This window comes from Talpa occidentalis, unplaced genomic scaffold (assembly GCF_014898055.3).
Source record: "Talpa occidentalis isolate TD23 unplaced genomic scaffold, MPIMG_talOcc4v2.1 talOcc4.12, whole genome shotgun sequence".
In the NCBI taxonomy this organism is placed as follows: Eukaryota; Metazoa; Chordata; class Mammalia; order Eulipotyphla; family Talpidae; genus Talpa; species Talpa occidentalis.
This window is the reverse complement of record NW_023601212.1, coordinates 81822769-81848996: the sequence shown is the minus strand read 5'-3', so window position 1 is coordinate 81848996 and position 26228 is coordinate 81822769. Positions and strand designations below refer to the sequence as shown.

The window sequence follows — 26228 nt, the reverse complement described above, 5'->3', positions numbered from 1 at the left end:
GGTGGCCCAGAGCTGGCCAGGCAGTCTGTGGAACAGGCAGGGCAGACCCCTGCAGCTCACCTCAGGCTCTTCTCTCTCTGAAGCTGCTGTCTTCTCTGTTGCTGCTGCTTTGAAGAATTTCAGAGTTCATGTCCCATGTAAGTCAGTCTCCAAGAACCAGGTTTTCGGGGGATTCTCTCTGAAATGACCATCCCCTCTTTCCAGGCCCACCGCTGTGTGCTCATCCCTGGCCCTGTGGCCAGTGGCGTCCCAGCAGAACAAAGGGTGAGGCCAAACGACAAAGTGACTTGTCCCCTGACTGGCCTGAGGATGTTGGCATCAGTGGGTTTTCCTCCTCAGACCTTTCTTATGCCCTAAACCCTAGGAGTGCCAGCATGTGCTCTGTATTATCAAGGGGTGTCCAGACATGCTTTCTGGATGCCCCCATGCTTGGTCCCTAACTCCTGGGACTTTCTCTGTCACTCTGCTCAGGCTGGAACTTGGGTGCCACCAGAGAGAAGAGGCTGGAAGGGGTCCCGCACTGAGATAAATCTGAGAGCTGGGCACCCACCCTCTTTCCTGCCCAGTGGGGTTGAGAGGTCAGGCTCTTTGATGGCTCCAAGTTCATCCAGTCGTAAATAAGCGAGGATCCGGGCTGCCTCGCTGAGATGCAGACACCCCCAGGCAGGCTGACACAGCAGCCAAGTTTTCTGCAGGAGAGGATTAGAAGAGGGGAAGGATTTCCCATTAAACACAGTAATTATTAAAATCCTTTGAGGCAACATGCAGAAAAGAGTATGCAAAACATTTAAGGAACTTCTGGTCCCGAGCTGCTATTATACTGTCAAATGACAGAGATGGCAGAAGAGAAAACACAAGATGTCAGCGTGAACGATACCTGATACAGGCTGCATGTGAAGTGGGGTGACAGTCGAGAACCCTGTCTGTTTGCCAGGAGATAATGAGAGTATGCAAGTCCTTGATTTCACTAACTTCACCCTTCATTCTGGACAGACTCTGGGCAGAGATGGAAGTTCTGATTACACCATGGAGCTTGTCTGGCAAACTCCCCTACGTGGTAGGCAGGCAGGATTTCTGCTCCAGGGCAGGGGAAGAGTGGTCTGAGGCTCGGGTGACAGACTGGAGTTGGTGAATTCCTGAGATTTTTTAGAAGAGCTGGGGGTGAGTGTGCTGAGTGGCAGAAGTGAAGAAGCAGGAGACCGTGGGTCAGACCCTCCATCCATGGTCATCGTCTACCACAGTCAAGCCACCTTTCCTCCAGGCCAGCAGGGGAGGCAGGCTGAGAGATGCAGGGCTTGGTGTGAAAACACAGGCTTCCATGCCTCTCCCCTCCCCCACAGCTAGTGTGTCCCCAAGAAAGTTCTGGTTTGACTGGGTTGGGCAGAAGGAGAGCTAGCTGGTTTTCTCCCTTGTTTTCTTCCTCAAAAGAGAAAGCAGGAAGGTCTTTGTGAGGTGATTCTCCAATCTCTTGCCCAGGGCACTCCCTGGAGCTTGACACCCAAGGCAATTCCAATTGAGTGGGATCAGAGGAGAGTCCCTAATTGGCACTGCCTGTTCCCAATCACTCAACAACAAAACACCAAGCCTTTGGTTGGTTCCCAGCACCACTCAAACCCTAAAATGAGCTACGAGGCTCCAGTGGCCATACTCCTCATCAGACTGAACGGTTAGTGTCTGGGTTCCTGGAGACACCTGGGAACCTGCTTTTGTCTCTTCTCCACCAACATTGCCAAGGCATTCCACCAGTCTCAGGCCTGCTAGTTGGGGTGTGTAATCCTAACCCACACCTGCTGAGTCAGAATCTAGATCTTACCAGGTCTCAGAGGCTCTGTATAACTGGCCCCACTAGAGAAACATGGGTTCCAAGGACCCCAATATGACTACACTGATGACACCTCAAAGGAGAGTGGAAGAAGCCTTCAGATATACCGAGTCTGAAGGAGCAGTCCAGAAAGGTAAGATGGCCTCTGTTATGGGCTCTGTTAATGTCTGTGTCCCCCAGAATCATTTGTCGAGGTTCTACCCCATTGTGATGGTGCCAGGAGGTGGGGCCTTTGGGGGGGTGATTAGGCCATCAGGATGGAGCCCACGTGAAAGGGATCAGTGTCCTGTAAAAGGGACCCCAGAGGACTCTCTTGGCCCTTCTGCCTGTCAGGACAAGTGTGAAGATGCCAACGGAAACGGGCCACACCCGTCACTGAATCCTCCACTGTCTCGGCCTTGGACTTCCGGCCTCCAGGACTGTGAGGAATAAATCTTGATGAAATCTCCCAAGCCAGGGTATGTGATAATTGTACCTGAGCAGAACACAGCCTCCCCTCCTCATGGAAAAGAAACAGATACTTTTTGAGCTGCACTTCTTGCAGGGTAAGTTGAAGGGTGTACCCTTAGCTCTGGTGGGAGATGGTGACCCCCCCCAGAAGAGCAGCCAAGAACGGCCAAAACACAAGACAAAATGAAGCCAAGCCTGGATCCTGCACCATCCTCCTCCTCCAATGCGAACGCTGGAGCTATCGCCCTCTGCTGGACCCCATAGGAAGTACAACTGAGGGGGGCTACTGTTGCGTGGGGTGTCCATTAGACCCCCATTCTCAGTAACAGTGAGATTGGTAACAACAAACAGTCACACCGAGGGCTGGTCTGTGCCAGGCACTGTTCTAGCATCTAGCATAGATTTACCTGTTTGTTTTCAAAGCCCTCGTGAGACTTTTGTTATTAGAGATTGCAGTGCCTGCTTTGGTACTTACCAGGTCTATTTCCTTGTAAAACACAATACGTGTGGCATAAAGTTTGCCATGTTCGCCATCTCTAAGTGAACAGTTCGGGGCATAAAGTCCATTCTCGTTGCTGTGCAGCCATCACCACCTCCATTTCTAGAATTTTTTCATCTTCCCAAAATGAACCCTAACTCCTCATTTCCCTCCCACCCGGCCCTGGTAACCTATTTTCTTTCTGTCTCCATGATTTTGTCATGGAGGAACTTCATGTAGTGAGTTATATGTCTTTTTAATTAATTGAATTAAACTAAAGTCCTTCAATATTTTACTGCAAGGGAACAGACATGATGATCTACACACACAGGTAATCTCTAATAATAATTTGAAAAGTAAAATTTGTTAAATCAGAAATGTGACCCATAAACATTCTTATTTTCCTGGAAATAAGCCTCAAGCAAAATTTTAAAATAGGATGGGAATAGCAACAACAGCAACAGCTGCTTCTGGAAAGACCTAGGAAGTAGGAGACGGAAGCTCCTTCTGGTGCCTGATTTGGGAAGCCCTGTGTCTAGGTACTGCTGTTCTGGGGGTGGCCTGCTCACGGTATGTTTCTAAGCTCATCTGCTCTCCTGTCTGAGCTGCTGTCACAGCTTGCTGGTCACAGCCAGGATCTGTGAGCCAAAGGTAGCAGGTTCAGCTGCTGAGCTGGCAGCCAGACAGCCTTGATGGATAGCATCTACATGGATGCCCACCAGTGCCCCCTTGGAACTGGCAGTGCCCAAAGGGGCAGCCAGAGCTGGACCCATGCCTGGGAAGTCCAGGTTTCCCGTTGGTTAGGGAAAGAAAAGTCTAGATAGATCCTAGTCTAGACCTTAGCACCCAAATCTTCGGAGATAGCTTCCCTCTACCCCATCCCTCCACCATTTTACTTACAAGTTCTCTTCCTACAGGTGACCTGAAAGACTTCCTTTGTCCCCAGAGGGAATTTAATCACCTCTCTGAGAAATCACCCTTCTTGAGATGATTTCTTGAGAAATCCAGTGGTCTTTAGGAGCCTTTCTAGCTCTGATCTAAGTCCTGGGGCTCCAGTTCAAAAATGTGCTGAATAGGACATGGGGCCACATCTCTCATTCAGTTCCTTTTAGAGTTCCCAGCCTTCCTCTTTCAACTACCTCACAGGACAGTGCAGAACGGTGGGAGGCAGAGCTCATCTCTGTTTTTAAAATAAAAGATTTCCAGCACAGAATTAGATCAAATATAAACGACACTGATTTGTTCCCAAGGGAATAATTCATGCATTTATTACACCCCCGATCTCCCCTCCCACAATCATCTTCATTTGGAAGAGGAATCAAAGTCTGGATCCTAAGAAGACTGAGAAGAGCCAGCCCAAGAGACTTGCTGAGAGTTTTAATGTCCTGCTTAGTTTGGGGACAATTTGGCCACCCCCAGTTCATCTCCTCCTCTCTCTGGCTCTCTTGTTTCCCAAGGAGAATCCATGCAGAACCTGAGGCAAAGTCTCTCTGCTTTTCCCCCCACCCCGGTCACCCCACATCCTTCTCTGGACAGAAGAATGAGGTGTGGGACTGGCCTCCCCTAGCATGACAGAGTGGGCATCAGTTTAATGAGAAATCCTTTCAATTCAGCTGCAGGGGTGCAGGGGCACAATGGAGGTCTGCCATGGGGGACGTTGGGGGTCAGGACCACGTGCAAAGCCAAATGGGGGAGGGCATGGAGCCGGTTCCCAGGCAGGCTCCTGGGAGACTGGCTTTGATGCTGTCCCAGAATTTGGTTCAGAGTCAAAGCAAAGGGATGAATTTGTGAGCTGGAATGCAGCCCTGAATCTCCCCAGGAAATCCACTGAAAGATAGATTTAACTTGTGAGAATTTCAAGGAGGTGATGAATCATCCAGCTCCCCTCTATTTTCCCAGACCCAACAGTTCACGTCTCTACCTTGGGCTGGATAAGGGAAGGCGTAACATCCTTAGACTCCCAGGGTGCTTTGAAGTTTTCAAAGGGCTTTCACTTACATTGTCTCCTGTGATCTTCTGGGCAACCCTGTGGGGTGCAGTAACAGGAGCTAGGGGTGAAGATTCCTATTGTGCTGATGGAGAAACGGGACACTAGTAAGGCCGAATGACTTTTCTAAAGTCCCGCAATCTGGGAAGGTGATCGGAATCAGGGCCTTATTCTGGGGTTGTTAGTTAGGTTCCGATTATACACGATAGTGTAAGGAAAAGCATGGACTTCTAAAATCTAAACTAAATCAACACAGCCCCACTTAAAGTACTCAGTCACCACAACTGGCCATCAGTTTCCATATTGGCCAGCACAGCAAGAGCACTTCCATCTTTCCAGAAAGTCCTCGCAAGAGGACAGCAGAGCAGGTTGCTCAATCTATGACCCTCACACCAAATGCCACATGCCTGGGACACTGCCACACTCATTCCTTTATATATTGCCTGTGGCTGCATAGAGTTGAATAGTTAGGAGGCTGAAGGCCCCACAAAGCCTGAAATATTTACTATTGGTACTTTACCAAAAGTTTGTCTTTACTTATTTTAGAAGATACTAAGTCTCCAGTTCTACTCATTTACAGACCAGAACCAATGCCCAACTGGAGAAATCCCTCCTCTCTCTACCCCTGGTAATGGCATTCATTGAACTTGTCTGCCTATGAGTGTGTCCAGGAAAGAAATGCTGTTCTTTTGCTAAAAGGGTGATTTTCCCCCTTCTGTGCCATTTCAGCAGCTTTTCTCCTGCTCTGTCTTCACTCTTACCCCCTTGCCTGTTCTAGCTGCTGAAAGATGTCCCACCCACCACTTAACCCATGTTCCCCAGCTCTGGCCCCCAGGGACAGGCCTGGCTGCTGCAGAGCCTGGGGCTGGATCTGAGCCTTATTGATCTTGGTGCTTCCAGTCTCAGCCTTTAATGAATTCTCATGGATCAACTTCACAGGCGTCTTTGGAATGAACTAATGCAGGGACCATACAGCAATCATGTATTGATCCCCCACCAAGCTCCAGATTGACATTACCTCATGGAATCTTCCCAATAGGCCTATGAGAGAGGGCTATTAGCAGCCCATTTTATAGATGTGAATAACTGAGTCTGTCTGAAGAGCAACTTCAGTGCTATACAGTCTCTGGGTGATAACAGGGACCTCCTTTGTAAGAGAGAGAGCTTGTGAGACATGTGGAAGATGCGAAACACCTACGAAGGGCAAGAAGACAATGTACTGAACCCCATAAAACCTCACCCACTTCCACAATTTTCAACTCTTTGTCAGTCCTGTTTCATCTGTTCCTCCATTCATTCCTGTCAAACTCTGTTCTTTCATGGGAAATCCCAGTCTGTCATTTTATCAGTGAATATTTTAGCATGTATCATTAAAAAACATAAGCACAATACTATTAGCACAGCTAAAAATACAATAATTCCTGAATATCAACAAATACCAACTAGTGTTCAAAGTTCTGTAATTATCACATCAATACTTTTATCATTTTTAAACATGAGTTGAAATCTGAATAAGGTCCACACATCATATTGATCTGGCTCCTCAGTCTCCATTAATCTATAACTCACATTTTCCTTGCCATTATTTAATTATAAAATTATTTAGTCATTTAATAAATTATTGGGTTGCCTGTCCAACAGAGTTTGCCACAGTCTAGACTTTTGAGGATTGAGGCTTTCTGGGGTCATTTAACATGTTCCTCTGTTCTCTGCCTTTTCAGTAACTGGTCATTGGGTCTACATGAGATTTGGGTTTTGCTTTCTGGAGATAACATTTCACTGCGTGGTGTTGTGTCCCACGATTGGGGGCACAAAATGCCTAGTTTGTGACTAACAGTCATCGCTTGGATCGATTAGTTTATTAGAGGTTGCAAGAGGGCATATTTGAATTCTACACTCCTGTTCACTGATCAGGTGAAATGCTACAGTGAGGGCCTGCCCCTCACCCACTATTTGGTCACCAGGCCTGAGGTCTAGTTGCTAAAGGAAAGGCTGGATAATTGCTGATTTCTTTTCCCTTCATTGAACAATTTTCAAAACAATGAGTTGGTACCCCCCACATCCTCCCAAGTTGTTCAGGAAGGTTTTCTTTCCTTAACTGTTGTGAATTCATGGATTTAGACATATTTGATGTGTTTTACTCCATCATGCTAGCTGTCCTTGAAGGTGCCAAATTGTTGGAGGGGAGCTGTCATACCCATTTTCCCTATACCCCTAAAGTTGCAACTTTTGGCACAAGAGATACCAGGCTGGGCAACCCTGTAACATGTGATGTGTTGATGCAGACACTGATTCCAAGCCTTAAAACACACACACACATGCGCACACACATGCAGAAACACACCATATACACACATCACATACACCTGTGCATACACACACCATATGCTCCTATGAATGCACATGTCATATGCGCATACACAGCACATGCACACACACATCACAGGCACATATGCACAAATACACGCACACCTTGCTGTTCATGAAGGAAAGTAATTTCCAGGCGTCTGTTCCCACCTACTGGTTACAGATACCCTCGTATCTGATAGGTGGCCAGCTTACCTGGCTTGATAAGGGCCAGATACTGTCTTTTTTAAATTTATTTATGCATACAAGAGCTGGGGCACAGGCCAGAGGTGTGGAGAATGGAGGCTTCACCAGAGACAGTGGGGAGCAGAATAGGCAGATTGACCAAAGTACACTGCTGAGAGGAGCAGCGGGCGAGGCAGGAGAGGTCTGCTGTCCCATGTGGGTAGCTCCTTGACCTGGGACCGAACTTGTGCCACAGAGGCTGCGGACAGCTTCATAGGTTGCGTCTTAACTGGTTACGCCACCAGGGAGGCCCCCAGATGCTGTCTTTAAGAACCATCTACCTCCATATCCATGTAAATAAGTTCCTTTATCTGCTCCTCCATCCTCAGCACTCATGTTGTTGCCAAGAAATGAAATTCAAGAGTATCCAGTGAATGTCTAGTTTAAGAGGGATTTCTAATGCCATTTCCAAAGCCTGCAGATATCCACTGACATTCTGTTTATTTGCTCAGTCCCTGCTCAGGACAGGATATTGGAGGTGAATTATTTATACCCCAAGAAACCAAAAGAAAGAGGGTGGGAAAAAGACAACAAAAAAACCTAATTTCTATATAGCACTCTTAGAAGTTTCTGCCCTTCTCACTAAAAAAAAAAAAATTTATTATTTCTTCATTTTTGAAAATTTCCTTTGTGTACTGCCAGTGGAAGACAATGTTATTGATTTATTGAAAATATTTATACCAAATTACAGCATCAAGCTAGACACAAGCATTAGCAGGAGTCATTCAGAACAATATGCCCACAAAGTTTTAGTTTGAACAGAAAGTCGAGAAGGCTGTGTCTACAAACATCAAATGACTCATTCTTCTCTAATTACTGACACCTGCAGCTGAATCACTCTCTACTAAAACTCAGCATTTCGGTTAATTTCTGTTCTAATTAGTGTAGTAACAAATGCATCTCCCACTTGATATAGAAAAGAAGAAGTTGCACAATGACCCAAGGAGTTTTTTTCTTCCTAAAATTTCTAGCAAAGAAATCAAGAAAAGGAAACCATTTGGGCTTCATGGCTTGACCTTGGTGATCAGGAAGTGCCCTACCTAAGGGCAGGGTCACTTGGAAATCAGTCAATTCAATCTTTTAAGATGACATGGTGGGGTGTGCTGGGGCTGGAGGCCAGACAACCTTGGGTTCACATTGTACCCCGTTCACAAGTTGTGTGACCTTGGACAAATCATGCCCCTCTGAGTCTCAATGGGGATAACCAGTTGGTCCCATCTCAAAAGGATGTCATGGAGTAGTCAAAGTCCTGGAACAGGATAGATGTTTCATCACATTGGTTACTGCTCAAGACAAGTTTTTCTTGACCCCAAAACTCCCCACCAATGTTACTCCCCATTTCAGTTCCCCAGGCTTAGCTCCTGGGAATTTCTATTACCTAGTTTAGGTCCAACAGCTGTAGTTTCTGTCTTCAACCTACCCACGACATCATCCTCTCTGTCCTCTATCCTTCCCAGACCCAACCCTGTATGAAACAGGGTTGAAAGCCGCCACCCCAGAGTGGCATCCACTGTGTGGTTCTTTAACTCTTGCCAGGTGCTGTGAAAATTAATACAGATAAGCCCTATTTAAATGAGGTTGGGAGGCTAGAAGAGAGTTCTCGTGTGTGCTATCAACAAACCATGGACCCAACATTCCCAGAAGGAAGAAGGAAGCAAATTTCAGCTCAGTAACACCCTCTCTAAGAGCTGCATAAAGGGGCTACAGCAGGGGGTACCAGATTTGTTTCAGGGAAGTGCACCTTCATCTTCCTGTGAGAGTTGCCCCATTGTGGTTTCTGAATAAACCCATTTTTTGAGTGTAAAATAACTAGTCACAATTTGTTTGAGGTCTATGGTGTCTTATGAAGTTCCTTATGTTTACTGGCTCAGAGAATCTTCACGACCCCCAATGTTTCTCCATTATATGAATGAGAAATCAGACTTCAAAGAAATGTAGTCCAAAAGTGGACAACAGGGGAAATTAAAATCGCCTATAAAGCTTAGGTAAAGTTGCCCAATCTCATAAATCATCAAAGAAACACAAGTTAAACTGATAAACTTTCACCCATTCATTTTTTCATGGATTAGTTTAGCAGAAGATTAAAAGAGCAATAACTTCCAGTGCTGGCAATAATGAGAAACAAGGTCTCACATACCTTGTGAAGGAAAGAAGGTGAAGCTGCAGCCTTTACAGAATTCAACCTTACAATATCTATCTAAATTTAAAATACATGCCCTCTGAGCAGTAAGCTCACTTTTGAGAATCTATGCTACACAAATAAAATCAACTATGTGTGAGAGATGTATTTGAAGACATTTGTGAGAGATGTATTTGAAGACATTCATAGGTGCATTGTTGAAGGAGGGAAATAAGTGATTCCTTCAGCATTGTTTATAATGGAGAAAAATACAGAAATAACTCAAGGATGTTATAGGATTTCATGGGAGAAATGGAAACAAACTTAAGTTTTCAGCAGTGAGGAGTAGCTGACTAAATGTTGTACATATATATCCATACTATGGAAAACTATGCAGCAGTTTAAAAGAATGAATGAAAGTTGTGTGTTCCATTGCTGAGTGAAAACCCAATCTAACTCATTCTTTAAAATATGTCACAGAGCAACACTTCGGATAACAGACTATATTCCATTATTTTAAGTGGGAAACTATCATAATGCATTCCCAGCTCATTCAAATGCCCAAGTAATTCCAAAAAATTACTAAAACTCCCCTCCAACACCCACATAACAACCCACCAAGTGTTTTTGCATAACATCAGGCATTTAAAACATCAATAACCTAATTATTTAACACTGAGTGCACTCACTCGAGGGTGTGTGTGTGTGCACACTCAACAGTAATGTTTTCCTCTCCTACTGCAATTAACGTACCCTGTAATATCAGCAAATGGCGAAATAATATGTTAAAGATACACTACGAATGCAAATAAGACTTAGCAAAATGAAACAAACAAGGGAAAGTTTTAATAATGGGGTTTATGGTTGAAGAGCATTCTGAGTGAGGAGGGAGATGGGGCTGTGGCAGGTACCAGGTCCCTTAGAATGTCCCTTCCTGGGACACTGATCTCTGATGTGATCCAATGGGCAGAGTCCAAACCTTCTAGTAGTTCCCACTAGGATCTCTGTGACCGAATCCCTACTTCTCCTAATAGCCTGTTTTCTTCTGCCCCTCCAGACCCTAAACACCACAGTCTTCCATTCTCAGTGCCTCCTTCGGCATCACACTCTTTGCGTTGTGCAAAGAAGTGTCAGAGGTCTGCTCACCCTCCAGGATGTTCTTCCAACATCCCTCCTCTGCAAAGCCCATTGACTGCTCTCTAACCTGGGGCTTTGACTCCTGTAGGCTCCCATGGTCCTGATGCAGCTGCAAAGAACCAGCTACGGTGGCAAGACTGGGCTCCTCTCAGGAGCTATTCCAGCTCCAGAACTCCCTTCAGGGCCAGGCCAGGCTGCATCACAGCTCAACTCCTTACCCTGCCCTCTCTCACCTCCACCCCCACGTTAGCCCCACCCAGTCTGTCTCAGGGAACCAACCTGGACAGAGGCTGAGGTCACTGGCACCTTTGGATGTGGGTGAGCAGCAAGTGTGAGCTGGTGAGGCATGAGGAAACCAGACCAAACAGACACCAGGACAGTGTCTCCACCCTCCAGAGACAGAGCTATTCTTGGAGGCTGTGATGGAGTGAGGGGGTGGAGACAAGACTGTGAGGCCGCCTGCCCTGTGCTTGTGATTGTCCAGCTCCTGCAGACATGATTCTCCATCCCCTCCTCCCGGGTCAGGTGTACTAACCTTGTCTTCCACCTGCAGTGCTCCGAAACTTAGACAGGGTCTCTGCTGCCCCTGGAAAGACTGCCCCTCCCAGGTTTAGCCAATTCCTAAAGATAGCAAACAATTCACCTGTAAGTGCAACTTCTAAAGGCAAAGCAAGCAACCCAGAGCCCACCCCTCTCCCTCCTTTATGGGGCTCTCACACTCAGGGTCTCTATTCCCCTGCCCTAAGCCAAGTGCCAGAGAAGCCCACTGGTATTAAACCAGCCGGTGCTGAACGGGCTCACCCTGCCAGATCCTGTCCTCCCATAGAAACCACAATCAGACTCGCTTCCATGTCCCCTGTTCTCCTGATCATCCCTGGCGCTACCCCCGTGGCCCTGTGTGGCACATGGCTTCCTGTTTCTAGGGATAGTGAGTATAAAATTAATTCTGACAGTCATTTCCATGTCTGCATATCAAAGCCGATTAAGACAAACCCGAGGTCCTGGTAAGAGAGAGGCCTGTGCACACCCCAGCTGGGGAACAGACTTGGGGAGGCACAGTAGAGGGCAGTGGTGTGAGCCCTCATAGCAGCGGGAAGGGACAGTGCAGGATCTCTGATTCTATGCAGACAGGGCAAAGGAGAGAGTCATAGGGCCCTCGGTGGCTTTTCAGACTTTTATTGCGATTTACCAGGCAGGGAGGCAGGGAGGCTGGCAGGCCTCCCAGCCCCCAGCAAGTCTTCACTCTACCTGGGCTCTCCAGCATTCTCTTGTGGCCTTGTTCTCTGCGGCTCTGCCGCTCTGCTGGTTCTGCTGCTCTGCTCTCCTGGCATCCCCATGACCCCGCCCTTATAAGCCCAGCCTTAGCCCAGGTGTACCCACTTACACATGCCCACACCCTGCTCCAGGTGTCCGTCATCAGGCATGCATTCAGGACCACAAAGATCCATCATCAATCCTAATGGCAGGAGGGCAGAAAAGCCTGAAAATCACTTACCCTACAGCCCTCCAGCTGCGGGTGGGGGAAACTCATCAGAAGCCTCAGGAGTCTGCAGGGAGCATAGCCCCTCCCCAGCTGAGAAAGGCGGGAGGACTTGGCGGAGGAGGGATGGCAGAAGACAAGGTGCGCCGAGGGACGCGCGCACAAGCGCACACACAAAGGGAGAATGTGGGTGACGCTGGGGACAGGCATGTTAGGATCCGGTGGGTGAGAGGAAAAGAGGCTGTAGCACGAGTTTGGTGGTGGAGACCTTCACGGGGCCTGCCCAGAGGCGCAGACTTGCCCAATGTGCCAAGGGAGCAGCTCAAGAGGGTTAACCCGTTGGTGCTAGATTCAAAGGCGTCTGCTCTGCTGCCCAGGGCGCCTGTGGGGAATCGATGCCTGGCGCGCTTTTTGCCGACTGGATCAATGAACAGTTGGAGTTTAGAGGAGTTAGTAGGGGGAGGGGGAAGTGAAGCGGACGAGGTGGGAGATACTTGGGATGCTGTGTGAGCGCTTAGCGACGCGTTGGAATGTGTGTGCTGGGTGGGCGCAGGCGGAGAGAGGCCAGCAGGGCGTTCGGCTCTAGCTCAGAGGCCAGGTGGGAGGTGGCTGTCAGGTTGCTTAACTGGAACAGGACCTCGAGTGCACATTGGATTTGGGGAGTAGAAGTCTTCACACAAGGGAAAGGTAGCCTGAAGGAGGGAAGAAAAAAAGAAGCAAACATTGTTTAAAAATGAACAATGATGTAAATATATATATAAATAAATAAAATTTTTTTAAAAAGTACCCTTGTGGATGCTCCTCCCCGTCAGCCGACCTTGTCCACCTGCTCCCTCCCCGCTTCTCTCCAATTCTCTAGCCCCTTCCTTCTATTCTTTCTCCCTTCCCTCCTCCTGAAAATCTGTTTTGAGCATCCACATAATTGAGCAGCCTACACATGGCATTAAGGAAAACTTGGCAATAATTCTATGTGACACAAAATTCATTAGAGATACCTAGCTTTGTCTTAATTATTCAGAATACTGTATCCATTTCATTCAAATCTAGGATGAGATGGCGAGCTGAGTTCCATAGTGAAAAAGCCTGTCAATGTGAACTGAACAACCTCATAAAAATAGTTCACCCTCCAAATCTGTGTCCTCAGCTGCCCGGGAGATGCAGTAAGGGCCCAGCAAAATCTCCCTGTGAGCATTGTTCTTATTTTCCTTCTTGAACAGCTCTTATTTTTGACCTTGGAGGTGTAAATATTCAACCCTTGCAAGGGGCTGGGGGTGGAGGGGCTCTCCCTGTCACCTTCTCTCTCCATTGCTCCCTGATGCTTTGCTCCACAGTGGGTGTGTCCTGGGACTTCTGTTTTAGAACCCAGGCGGAGGGGCCACCTGCCCTGAAGCTGATTTCCATAACCTGTCTCCCTCCTCCCCAGCTGGCGTGGCTCTTGGTCCACGGTGACAAAGCAGAATGTGATCTCCTAGGAGAGACTGCTCAGGCACACGCTGGTGCATTTTTCCTTCTCACTTCTGCCACGTGGCACTTGCTCCACCATCGTCAACTTCCCGCCTCTAAGTGCATCATTACCGACTGGCATAATGTCTCTTCTCTGCTGTAGTTATCACCGCCGCATAATCTCTGAGGGATATGTCTGCTTCTAATGCCACTCCTCTCAACCCTTCTAGGTAGAGATTTCCGCCACACCCAGATAGTTATGCTGCTGGCACAAAGCATGTGCACAGGTGCACATAAAGATCTTATAGAAATGAAGCAAATAGTACTGACTAGGTGGGGAGAGCATTGTCTGGCAAGAAAAAATATCAATGTTTTGTTTAGCAACAGTTTCAAACAAAGGCAGGGCCATCAACCAGGTTTGGGGCAGCTTGTATTGTTTCTAATTATAATTCTTTGTAGTGGGAACCTTATTACATTCAAAATGCTTGTTTATCACAAGGGGACAGTGAAGGAATTCTGTCTGATGTGAAAGTAGTTCCAAAGCTCTCAAAGAGCACAGGGAAATCAAAAGCCACAGCAGAGAGAGGCTTACTCTCCCAGTGCCCCAGGCGCTGTTTACTTCATCAGGGCCAGTCAATATGTATTTTGCTCTCAGACCATAAGGTGGTGTTAGTAACCTGTGGGTTTTACAGAGGTGCACCAGGGAGAAGTCATTTGTGGGCCAGAGACAGGTGATGGGGAACCCTGACCCCTCAAACTGTGGACCTGAGACCAGCGCCCGGCGATCACCAGGCCTGTTGGAAACATGCCCCACGCTGCAGCATCAGAAAGGGTCATTGTACAAGACTCGCTGAGGTGATCTGTCTGCATAGGAAAGCCAAGAAGCCTGGGCTTGGAAAAGAGCTTTCCAGAAAGTAAGCTCAGGAGAGGCTGCAGGGAGCCTGTGCTCAAGATGGTCCTGAAACAGGTTGCGAGCGGTTTCCAGAACACGAAGCAGCAGGACCCCAGGAGGAGCCAGGGGCTGGCGCGAAGCATTTAGGCAGTTTCAACAAAGTGTGATTTTGTTACTCAATGATGTTGAGTCAGTGGAATTTCAGCAATTCTTTTTTGAGGGGATAAATATGAATTTGGAAGAAGCACTAGGGTGTCTTCCTCTGCGTTGAATCTAGCGGGCTAGGATTCCAGAATCATGTAATTCCAACTTGTTCAAGTTGGTATTCTGATATTAGTGAAAGAAGAAGGAAGAGAAAAATAAAAAATGAAGGGAAGGGAAGGAGAGAAGAAAGGGAGAGGAAAAAGCAAAGTGAGAACTGCTTTTCTATTTTTGGAAAGCACGCTGACCTTGTTCCCTGGTTGGAATGAATCATTTTATTACAAGAATTTTTATTTTTCAAAATTGGTACCAGGCAGCACTCGAGTGTCAGACTTTCTAGATGTGCTTTCCTAACTGGGGAGCCTGCTGCTGCCTCCCGCCACATCATCTGATTGTCCTGTGCAGACAGCAGAAGTCAAGGACAAGAAGCATCACCTAGAGACAAAAGGTGCCCGTGGGAATGGATGGTCCCACCTTGGGGGGGGGTGAGTTCGGGGATGGCAATAACAAAGTACCACAACGTGGATGGTGTGAAAGCCCAGAAATTTATTCTCTCACCATTCTAGAGGCTAGGAGTCTGATATCAAGGTGTCAGCAGGGCTGTGCTGCTTCTGAAAATTCAGGGGGAAGATCTTCCGGCTCCTTGCAGCTCCTGGTGGCTCCCGGGGCTCCTTGGCAGATTTGGCTGTGGGCACATGACTTCTGTCCCCGTGGCCTTCCTTCTTGGCTGTCCTAGTCTTCTTATAGGACACCAGTACTAGATTTAGGACCCACTCAAATCCAGTGTGACCTCGTGACTTAAATAATTACATTTGCAAAACCCTACTTCCAAGTAAGTTCCCATTCTGAGGCTCCAGGGCGGACATGAATTTTTTTTGAGGGGACACTATTCAACCCATGTAAGTGGAGAAGGTTGGTAATAAAAAAGAAGTCCCCCAGATAGGGCCTGAAGCCACCTGTTGTGCTCCTGGCTAGGTACTTCCCATGGCCCTCAGTTTCCATGTCTATAGTAAAAAGTGCCATTAACGTCTTTAGTGACTTTTTTCCTTTAATTCTAAGGTGGCAAAGAACCAACTAAGGATAGATGAAAGGGGACTGATGAGGAGGAGGAACTATAACTCCTCTCTCCTTGGGTGCTACAATTTTGGCACCAAGTCTAGAATTTCAGTGGAATCTCCAAATCAGCTCCTCAGGTAGGTTTCTGCCTCTCTGCCTCCATCCTCTTGCATTTAAATCTGAGCTAATAACTTGGAACTCCCTGGCAGGGATGTTAGTGTTTAAAGGGAAATGATTCTCAAGCATGTTGCAAATATGAGGTGCCATAGGAATACTAACTAGGTGACCCCTCAAGGTTTCTCAGATTCTAAATCTGGTGAGAGAGAAAGAGAGGAATAGGGTGAGGGAGGGGGGGAGAACAAGCTATTTTTAATTCCTGGCCAAGAAGTGATTTTTTTTAAAATCCACACTAATATTATGAGCTCAGCCTGTTCGAATAATGCTTTCTGTTTCTGTAATTGTCCCATCTGTGGTTGTGCTGGTGGAGAGAGGAGCAGTCACGAGATTCTTTTCTAATCTAAATCTGCCCATGTTTTCAGGTGGCAGAGTGGGAACCCCTGGAGGACCCCTTGCTTTGTAATTAATTAATATTTTAATATTTAACACCGGACCAGCGTACATGACCTAAGACCAGGAACAGAAGAAAAGCATTTGGGTCTCCCTGGTGGCGCAGGCGGTTGAGCTCAGCGCTGTGAAGCTGTCCGCAGCCTCAATCCCCACCGGCGGCGGAGCAACCCACATGGCACAGCAGACCTCTCCTGCCTCACCCGCTGCTCCCCTCAGCAGTGTATTTCAGGCAGTCTGCCTGTTCTGTTCCCCGCTCTGTCTCTGGTGAATCCTCTCACACCCCCCCCACCCCCCACATTTGGCCTGTACCCTGGTTCTTGTATAAATAAACAAATCTTTAAAAAAAAAAAAAAAGGATTTGTATTTTACCCTCTCAATCCATTTGCATCTCTATGGGCCTGTGAACCAATGCTGCCCACAGTGTCTAGATTTTTTTTTTAATTCAGGTTAATTTTATTCTGAATAAAACAACAGCAATAACAAAAATAGCAAAGGAGAAATTAGGCTTAAACACATGTATATTGGGCCTCCCCGGTGGCGCAGCGGTTTAGCGCTGGGTTGTGAAGCTGCCCGCGGCTTCTGCGGCGCCGGTTCGATCCCCAGCTGCTCCCCGGCCACCGGAGGAGGGTCCCACATGGCGAGCAGACCTCTCCTGCCGCCCGCTGCTCCCCTCAGCAGTGTACTTCGGTCCTTCTGCCTGCTCTGCTCCCCGCTCTGGCTCTGGTGAATTCTCTCACCCTCCCGCGCTTCTGACTGTACCCAGTGCATGTATAAACAAACAAACAAACAAACCAGCAAACAAATAAATAAAGCATGCCTCTATAAAAAAAAAAAAAAAAAAAAAAAAAAAAAACACATGTATATTATGCTAGAATACAATTACTGTAGCTATTCTGTTCACAGACTGGGAGATAAGACATGAGGTAACTCACCGTTATTTAAGTTACTCTTGACAGTGACAAGAACCAGCTCTGCATACTTCCTGTATCCTCATAGCAATCTAATATTTGCAAGTTTGAGGATATTATTGTTTAATCTTCAAACCTGTTTTATAGGCACAGTTTCTTAGTATCTTGTTCATTTTATTGATCAAGTGTGTCAGGAGGACAGTATCTTTATATAAACTGTATTTAAAAAATTGAACTGTGAAGGGTTACATTGAAAGTAAATATTCTGTATCAATCAGTGAGGAATCTGGGTTACAGAAAAATGTTGCTGACTTCAAGAACCCGTAACATTGCAGAATGCCCAGATTTTTTTTAAAGATCTCTTGGCTGCAGCTATCAAGACAGCCCACCTCTGTTTTCTGCATTCACTGCTACTGGGGAACATGTGTCAACAAGAAATTTGAGTCCTTCAGAAGAGCGCCTGGCCCCAGTCATCCAACCTGCGGCAGACAGCTCGCTGCTCACTGACCAGGAGGGCCATCAGACGCCAGCATGTAGCTTCACATGGGTTTTTATTTTTTCCAAAGGTTTAATTCACAGAAAAGTACAGAAAATAACAGGACAAATTCCCAGGAGTATACCACGTAAAATTAACAAATCAAATATTTTGCCTTTGGGTTTTTTTTGTTTTTTACTGTAAAGGGAATAAAGCATGACTGATCAAGTTCAATCCTTTCAAGCCCTCCTCCCTCTTGCATGGTCATCCCAAGTGCTTCCCCTCTCCAAGACACACAGCCAGGATCAACCTGTAAGCTTGTTGTTTGGGCTGTCTTAGGGCTCTTCAGCTTGCTTTTGTCACCCAACTTTTGATGATTACCTGTGTTCATCTACCTACATCTAGTTCATTCATTATCTGTCTTTAGCTGGTTCCTTGCCTGCGGAAGTCTGGCATCTGAATGCAGCAGGTCTTGCTCATCGCTCCTGTCATGGATATTTAAGTTCTTTCCCTTGTACAAACAACAAGCATCCTTTTCATGCCCCCTGGTGTTCTCGTCCATGTGGAATGTCTGGGCTATGAATACATGCCTTTTCAGCTTTCCTGGACACTGCCACGGTGCTCTCCAGAGAGGCTGGTCCATTTGCACTTGAGCAACAGGGTAGGAGAGCTCCAGCCCCCCTGACATTATTTTCATGTATTCTCTGGTTGTTTGCTGGAGGCATGGAAATGCAGCAAAGGGAGCAAAATCCAGATTGGAAACCAGATCTTAAAAATCTGAGTCCAGGCTCCTACCAAAACTGTCCCCACCACCCCATGTGCCATTTCAACGCAGCAGAGGAGCACAATGCAATTATTTTCAGAAAACTGTCCTTGGAGCTGTGGAGCTAGGAAGATTTGTATCCACCTGTGGTTGAAAATCTTTCTTTAGACAACTGACTTCACTCTGAACCTCCATTTCCTCATCTGTCAGGGCAATTCTCATCCTATAGGATGGAAGGAGTTGGTGTTTGCAGAGGGCTCGGCATGTGGTTTGGCACATAGTGGTCAGGAAACTGCAGCCACTGTTACATAGTACAAGAAGGAGTCTGGGTGCTAGAGGCCTGGTCTAGCTTCTCTCCTGCTTGGTCGCTTGCATGGCTGTTTTCTCCCCCGTAAAACAGGAGTGCTAGTGATACCAATTGCTGAGAAGAAGCACATAGGATCTTGTATGTTAAGGACTTGCTGTAAGACATACCACAAGTGCTCAAAATACAATTTCTCGTATCCTAACAGAGCAAATTATTAAGGGCAGTGCTACCCTGCCATTTGGGCAGAATCTGTTCCGGAGCCGTGACCGCAAGGACTTCACAGGGCAGTGGCTTCTGCGAAGTCCTCAGGTGAGGAGAGCCCTGTTCTCCTGCCACTTGACTTTGGTAATGGGATGGCAGCTGTGTGCTCGGAGGGGAGCTCCCCAAGGACCCAGCGGTCCCCACCTGGTCCTGTGACATCATGGCAAGTCTGGCCCCCAAAGGTTTGGGCATGTTTTGGCCAGAGGGAAGTGTGAAGCCTGTGAAGAGTGAGAAGAGAGCCCCCGCCTGAAAGCTGCTTCCTGCCTGGGCGCAGGAAGAAAGCACATGGGGCTGGCCCTGTGGTGGAAATGCCAGCAGGAAGCAACATCAATTCTCTCCTCTTCTGAGATTTCTCTGCCAGCAGTCAGGGTGATAATAAATCACTCATTTCTGTCATGGTTTATTTTTCAAGGGATTTTTATAGGAAGCAACCAGCCATCTCATTTCAAACATAATTTAAATGGGAGGGGTAAGTCCTGCAATGTTTATTATTAATTAAAAAGGATTACAGGACCAACCTGGTAGAAATGGGCAGAGAGAAGCAGGCATCATCCCGAATATTTTATTCCTAGTTCCCAGGCTTACCTGGGAGGGGCTTTGAGATGAGATTCCTTTTGTCATAAATCCAGATATCAATTTAAGTCTATCTGCATTTTGATGCTGGAATTAGAGGCTCCATGAGTGTGGATGTTGGGATATTTATTGATAGTTAAAATTTCATGTTCCCTGGATTGATGTTTGTGCATAAGGACAAATGACTAGTGTCTTGCAGGTAGTTTGAACAGGTGTAGAGTAAAGATTATTTAACACCAAGTTCTGCTTTCTGTCTAGATTCTCCAGGAAATGAGAAATCAAATCTCCACGGACTATCCAGGTGGGGAATAGAAATAAATGATAAACATATAAATAAGTCAATTTTGTTTCCTATTGGTTGGGAGCAAGCCTTTTCTTTTATGATCTTGTTACAGTTTCAAATTTATGAATTCTAAAAAATTTAGAGATGATTTGAAATATTTAAACGCATTTTAAAGACTGGGAAATGAGGCTGCAGCCTGACAACATGTAAAGTGTCTTCCACAAGCCTGCACGCTGGCAGCTGGAAGGGCCTCTGCTGGGTGGAGCCAGAGTTCTGTCTGTGTGAAGGTTTACAGAACAGGCTATCACTGGGGGACCACAAGTTATCTTGGGGGTCATCATCCAGAGCACTGCCCTTGGAGTCTGGGCAGCAAAGATCTTCAAACAGAGTATCTTACAGAATGCCACAAAATCACTAGACAATTAATACCTGTTCATTTGAAAAATATGCCCAGGGCCTTGTCTCCAAGCTCAACCTGGATGACTCATTCTTTGATCCTCCTAGGGATGGCATGACAAGGGTAGAAACCATGCCCCAGGGACCACAATAAGGGTGCTTTGTCCATAGAGAATTTTAAAACAGCAATGAAACCACCTACCTGCTTTTATTATTGCCACAACCCTACCCAGGGCCAGTGATCACCTTTGTGCCCCCACAGCCTGTCTGTGGTCAAAGTTCTAACAGTTGCTGCAGTTATGCCGTTGTAATCATGTCTCTTCAGTGGCATGTTTATCTGACCTGTCCTCTAACAAATATTGGAGGGTGAATTGCAGAAGTCCCAGGTAACAGCTGGTCCCCACCACCTAGGAACTCAGCAGTAAGCACTCAGTACAAGAGGAAGTCCATCAAGGTTCAAAATTGTTTGGGTTCCAAAGGACACAGAAACATTAATTCCAAAGAGCACCTGCACCCCTATGTTTATAGCAGCACAATTTACAATAGCTAAGCTTTGGAAACAACCCAAATGCCCAAAAATAGATGACTGGATCAAGAAGATGTGGTACATATACACCATGGAATATTACTCAGCATTCAAAAAAGATAAACACATGCAATTTGCAGCAACATGGATGGAGCTAGAAGGGATCATGCTCAGCGAAATAAGCCAGAAAGAAAAAAAATACCAGAGGGTCTCACTCATAGCAGGAATCTAGAAAACCTAAATAAGGGGCCAGGAAAAGAATAACTTTAAGAAAGAAAAAAATCAAAATTAACAAACAACTATGAACCAGAGACACACTTGGGGGTGGGGGTGCAGGGAAAGGAGGGTTTGGGGTCAAAATCAGGGGGTTGCAATTGTATGGGGAATATAAAAATAAAAAAAATAAATTTAAAATATATATTTATAAAAAATTGGTTGGGCTCATTTGGGGTGTAGGTCAGGTCTCCAACTCCTGTGGGATTACCTATTCCTGTGTTTAAAGGGTAGATTCAAAATAAAGGTAATTTGGAAACAAAGAAACACGTTCTGAGCTACTTGGATTCTGCCACTATGACCTCTTGGAGTTTTTGTTTTCACCATTAATACAGTGAAACAGATGGAGAACAGAGAAGTACCCTATTTTTGTTGGTATGTGCAAGTGTTAGTGTACACAAAAGCTATTTTACTGAATTCAAACAATATCTTCAAAATAAAAATTTATTTTTTTAGTCGTTACTATTTTAAAACTAAAGGATAATTCGAGAAATGATTATTATGTGATTGTAATAGAAAATAATTCTATCTTAGAAAGGAAGGGGGTATTTTATTTATTTATTTTTATTTTTTTTAATTCTTTTTTTTTATATAGAGGCATGTCTTCTTTCATTTATTCATTTATTTGTTTGTTTTGTTTATACATGCACTGGGTACAGTCAGAAGCGCGGGAGGGTGAGAGAATTCACCAGAGCCAGAGCGAGGAGCAGAATGGGCAGAAGGACCAAAGTACACTGCTGAGGGGAGCAGCGGGCGGCAGGAGAGGTCCGCGTGCCATGCGGGACCCTCCTCCGGTGGCCAGGGAGCAGCCGGGGATCGAACCGGCGCCGCAGAGGCCGCGGGCAGCTTCGCAACCCAGCGCTCAACCGCTGCGCCACCGGGGAGGCCCAAAGGGGGTATTTTAAATGATGGGCTCTCAGGATCCGTTTTGCTTAACATACCACTGCCTCCCAGCACAGGTGTAGACTGCTGTGGTTGGGTTGTGCTGTGACATCATGAACTAAGATTTCAGCTACTCAGTTCGAGAGCCCTGCCACATAGCCACATGGCAACAGGAGAGCTGGATATACAGCTGAGGGGCATCCATTTGACTGTGGGTTTGACCTTGCAGGGAGGCTGTTAGTTTAAAGCAAAGAGGAAAGAACACCGAAGATGGCATTTGAATTCTTTTTTTTAAAAGGCTGAACTCTTATCTACTGTTATGGTTCAATTAGACAGATAAGAAAGCTACCTGTTTTGCTTAAGCCTATCAGGCCTGGGATGGGTCTATCATTTGCATCCAAAAAGTTCTGACAGATATATAAAGGCTACTTGAGAAGAGTTTCCTGCTTCTTAGAACAATAAACCAACTTTGCTCCCACTTGGAGAGATGAGAAAGCATTTAATTTGTATGCAAATGGTGATGGATGGTGATCTGCTTATCAGCAGTAACTTGTCCCCTTTTCAGAAAACAGAAACTTATGTTCCATTTTATATAAATGATACAGTGCAGGATGGCAGCCTAAGGCAAATACTTCCTCCTTTTTTTCCTTTTTGGCTGATTATTAAGCAAGACCTCACTTTCCACATAAATGCTTCTATAACCTTTGACAGTAATGCTTCAGATCTTTCCTCCTCCGTGAAACTTTCAGCAAAAGGGGCTGGGCTGGGAAGTCTAATTAGAAAGCATATCACCCATCCACAGGTGATCAAAATTCAAAGTGAGCTACCCCTCCTGGCAGGCGGTCTGGAAGGAAAGCCAAAGGTAGGTGGTCTCGTGTCAATATCAGGTACCTGGTCAGCATGTCAGCCCTGGGAGGTTATGACCCTCGGTTTCTTTCTTAAAAGAACATGAATTATCAAAGACCTGACATGTTGGAATGGAGGGAAGGATGCTAGACAGGAGGACAGTGAGTGTAAGTTTGGACACCACAATGATATGCCTAGTAATTGTCTATATAATTTCACGTACATTCTCACCAAGAGAATTTCCAACTGTCATAGGAACTTTGAAGAATCCGCCGGATCCAGAAAAACTTGTTCCTTCAGACTCACCTTCACCATTTTTAGAGCATTTCTGAAAGACAATTCTGAAGGAAAGTGGCAATGATCCTTATATTTTCAATTACTGCATAATCAATCACACCAACACATCTGGCTTAACACAATAATCATTTATTGTCTTCCTGGAGGATGACACCATCAGATTCCTGCGTCCAGTGGGGAGGAGAGAGACCAGTCACTGCACAACAGCTGTATGGCCTTGTTGAACACTGACTTCTTCCTGGGAGCATCTGTTAGCTAGACATTGGGGACAGTAGTTAGTTTTGACTTACATGGTTGCCAGAAAGATTCAATGAGGCACCATATCCCAAGTGCCAGGCACATAGTAAGTTATCAATGAATGAAATTATTATTACAAATTATTATAATCTTGGCATTAGTTGGCCCAACGGATGGCCATTTGGTACTAGAACAGTTGCAAAACTCTGCATACAACCAATTCTCCGTGTCATGTCATGATAAAGAAGTCAGAGTTGACTTTGGGATACCACACACCCCCTGAAATGACCAATATCACTGGGTCGGAGAAGTTGGAGAATAACTAGAGTTGAGGATAATGAGTCTAGCATTGTTGGCACTAATGAAGCTTCCTTCTGATGGCTAGCTCACCCATTGCTTCCTGCACTCTAATGTGCACAAGCACAGCTGAGAATCTTGTTAACATGTAGACTCCAATCCCAGTGATGGGGCCCCATCTGCTTTCCTAGCCAGTCCCCAGTGATGTGATGCTGCTGGTCTGTGGACCCCATATTGTGAGTCAAGATCCCAAAGCCCTGGCCTTCCTATGTGACCACACATTGTAATCCCCTGGGGGACTGTAAAAATACTGAGGCCTGGATTCCTCTCTGAGAGGTTCTGATTTAATTTGTCTGAGGTGTGGGTAGGGCACCTCAAATCTTGGGTACACTCTGAATTTTGATCACCTGTGGGTGGGTGATCTGCTTTCTAATTAGATTTCCCTTCCCAGCCCCTTTTTGCTTCACCCAGGAGGAAAGTTTCACCCAGGAGGAAAGATCTAAAGATCAAAACTCCTCAGGATATCCCAGGGATAGCCAGGGTTGAGATTCCGTGTCCTAAATGAACCCTAACTTTTCTCTTTTCTCTTTCCCTGTCTTTTATCATCCTCAGGCTAGAGAGATCTGTTTTAAATGCCAGAGAGTGAAATTGACTTTTTTTAAGTACCCTCTTCCCAAGAAGAAAATAAGTGGCTCAAAGTGTCAACCCTCATTCTGAAATATCAGCAGAGATGAAGAATGAAATTTGAGGAGGAAAGATATGTAAACCCTTTAACCTAATCAAGATGCCTCGGTGATCCTGGGGTGAGGAGTGAGTGGCGGGTTCTATTTAGGAAGCAGAGCAATGACATTTTCCCTCAGGGAAAGGGAGAGCATCTCCCCCAAATCAGGACCTTGGTGACTCTTTGAATATTTTCGGGGAGATTTGAATGTCAATGTATGCACTCTGGAAGTGTTTCCTCTGGAGAATGTTATCCCAGACCTCTCACTTTGGGGTTGCCACTGTCTCTCTTCTGAGGTTCAGTCCCAGGCCCTGTTGCTCTACCTCCTGAGACACAAGATATACAGCTTCTATCTTGAGAGCTGTGAGCAGAGTCCGATCTGTCCCCAGTCCTGCCCTGGGGGCAGAGTGGTGCCAGCCCCAACAGCCATGGTGTAGACTAAAATCCAAAGACCCAAGGGAGAGGTCAGGATGTATTCTTTATGAGGCAGGCATTGGAGGGAGCGTAGGGGTTTTGGCTTTGTTTTTTGTTCACTAAAATAACCACATTTAACTTTTTCTACTGTGGCAAATATACATGGTGTCAACTTGACCATTTTAACCATGGTGAATGCACAATTCAGTGGCATTGAGTACAATCACTTTGCTGTGCAAATCATCACCACATTCACCTCCAGAACTTTTTCATCTTCCCAAACTAAACCCTGCCCCCATTAAATATGAACTCCCTATTGTCCCCTTCCTGCAGCCCTGGCATCCACTGTCCTACTTTCTGTCTCTATGAATTTGAGGGAAATTCACATCAGCTGAATTGTATTAATAGTTATCCTTTTGACTGACTTAGTTTGCTTAGCGTGTTCATCCATATAACATGTCAAAATTTCCTACCTTCTTTGAGGTGGGAACCTTGGTTTTGGAGTCTCTTTGAATTCTGTGAGTCACTCCCTGGCCTGGATTATGTTATATATCAAGGGTGTATCAGGCCTAGTAATAGCCTGTCAGGAGTTGTGTTCACTTGCATGTAGCAGAAGCCCATAGTCAGTGGCTTCAGCAAAATGCTTTTCTCCATACCTCAGCACATAACAAGATGTCTGGAGGAGGTCACAAGGGCTGGTAAATTGTCCCACAACATTCTTGCTGTCCTAAACCTCCTTTCTGACTGCAAGTGGGTCACTTTCATCTTCATGGTCATGAGATAGTTGTGCCTTCACAGCCTCTAATCCAGGTTATGGGCAGGAAAAAGGTGAAAGTAGCAGGAGGAGAAATAGATGGTGTCTGTGTCCAAAAGGCAAATATTTCCCAGAAGTCTTGGGAAGAACTTCCTCTCACATCTCATTCACTAGAACATGACACATGACCACACCTAGCTGAAAAAGAGGCTGGTAATGTAATTTTTTTTTTTTTATCTATGTCATTTTTTAGAATATTCTATTTCTAATTGTTCAACAATTTTAGATCATCGCACCTAAAAGGGGCAGGGTATGTTTTTATTAATGCAGACATTTTTAGCGCCTTGCCAGGCTAAATGAAATTGTAAGGAATAGGGGGAACATGTATTTGAGGTAGGTAATGAGTGATAGGCCATTTTACAAGTTGTTCCAGGGATTAGGTATAGCTATGCAGAGCATCTGAATGGTGCCAGCATACAACAGGCATTCAGCCAATGAGTGTGTTGATGGTAATGAATATTGTAGTGATGATGATGGTGATAACGATGGTCATGATGGTGATGCTGATGTTGGTGATAGTGATAATGATGATGATGATGGGGTGATGATGAAGTGATATGGACAAAAACATTTTCTGTAGAATAAATATTTTTGTAAGACTGCTGGTTAATCAGATTTCATTGAGAAAATAATAATAGTCACAAAATTACTAACATTTATCATGTACTCACTGTATGCAGCACATGGCACTTTGCAGGCATTATCTCCTTCGATCCTCAGAACTCTGTCAT

At 45.8% G+C, this 26228-nt stretch overlaps 1 long non-coding RNA gene across 2 annotated transcripts; it reads left to right on the top strand.

Annotated features, from left to right (window-relative positions):
- Positions 1-2073: 2073 nt before the first annotated feature.
- On the top strand, positions 2074-24826 carry LOC119240159 (uncharacterized). 2 transcript variants are annotated; one of them, XR_005124089.2, is made up of 4 exons: positions 2074-2367; positions 18883-18986; positions 19770-19812; positions 24161-24826. It is a non-coding gene; the product is annotated as an uncharacterized LOC119240159 (long non-coding RNA). The 2 variants fall into 2 exon arrangements; XR_005124090.2 differs by lacking the exon at positions 18883-18986.
- Positions 24827-26228: the final 1402 nt, after the last annotated feature.